This window comes from Dipodomys merriami, unplaced genomic scaffold, assembly GCF_024711535.1.
Source record: "Dipodomys merriami isolate MVZ:Mamm:240054 unplaced genomic scaffold, mDipMer1.0.p SCAF_1105, whole genome shotgun sequence".
Classification (NCBI taxonomy): domain Eukaryota; kingdom Metazoa; phylum Chordata; class Mammalia; order Rodentia; family Heteromyidae; genus Dipodomys; species Dipodomys merriami.
Window position 1 is genome coordinate 249,116 of NW_027202389.1, and position 1,134 is coordinate 250,249.

Genomic DNA, 1,134 nt, shown 5'->3' on the forward strand with positions numbered 1-1,134 from the left:
CTGGAGATGCTGGTGGCTCATACCTGTAATCCTAACTATTCAGGAGGTTGGGCTCTGAGGATCGCAGTTCAAAGCCAGCTTGGGCAGAAAAATCCTGAAAGACACTTATCCACAATTAATCAGTAAACTAGAGGAAGCAGAGCTGTGGATCAAGTGGTAGAGCACCAGCCTTGAGCAAAAAGGCTCAGAAAGAGCACAAGACCCCAAGTAAAAGGAGAAGGAAGGAAGGAAAAAAGGAAGAAAGGAAGATAGGAAGGAAGGAAGGAAGGAAGGAAGGAAGGAAGGAAGGAAGGAAGGAAGGAAGGAAGGAAGGAAGGAAGGAAGGAAGGAGAGAAGGCAGGCAGAGAGGCAGGCAGGCAGGTAGGCTTATCACATGTCTTCCTGAACAGAGAGCCAGGCAAGGTGGTGTGTGTCTGTAATCCCAGCATTCATAAGGCAGAAGCAGGAGAATTATAAGTTCCAGGCCACCTGGAACTCCATAGCAAGACCCTGTTTAAAAGAACAGGAGAGGAAGCCAGGTGCTGGTGGCTCCCATCTATTAACCTTGCTACTCAGGAGACTGAGATATGAGGATCACAGGTTAAAGCCAGCCAAGGTAGAAAAGTCTGTGACATTTCCAATTAACCCAAAAAAGGCAAAAATGGAGCTCAAATGGTAGAGTAACAGCTTTGAGTGAAAAAACAGGGACAGCACCTAGACTCTGTTCAACCCCCAGGACTGGCATGAGTGTGTGCATGCACGCACGCACGCACGCACGCACGCATACACACACACACACCACACACACACAAACTCACACCACCACCACCATGACAACCACCATCCAAGCCCCTCAACAGGCAGACACTTCAGACAGCAAAATGAAGCTGCCATCACTAGTGCTTTCTCTGAAACCCACATTGCTAAGTGGCTGGGTGTATTTTCCAAAGATGGCTAAAAGAATAGTTTCACCTATATACTGTTCCTTAATGTTTGTTTTGATTTTGAAACAGTGTCTCACTATATAGCCCAGACTGGCCTGGAACTTCTGATTCTCCTAATTACCAGCACATACCACCATACTTGGCTTTGAATAGTTTTTACCAAGACCCATATTAAGAAATGGTTAGGCCGGGCACATGCCTGTAATCTTAG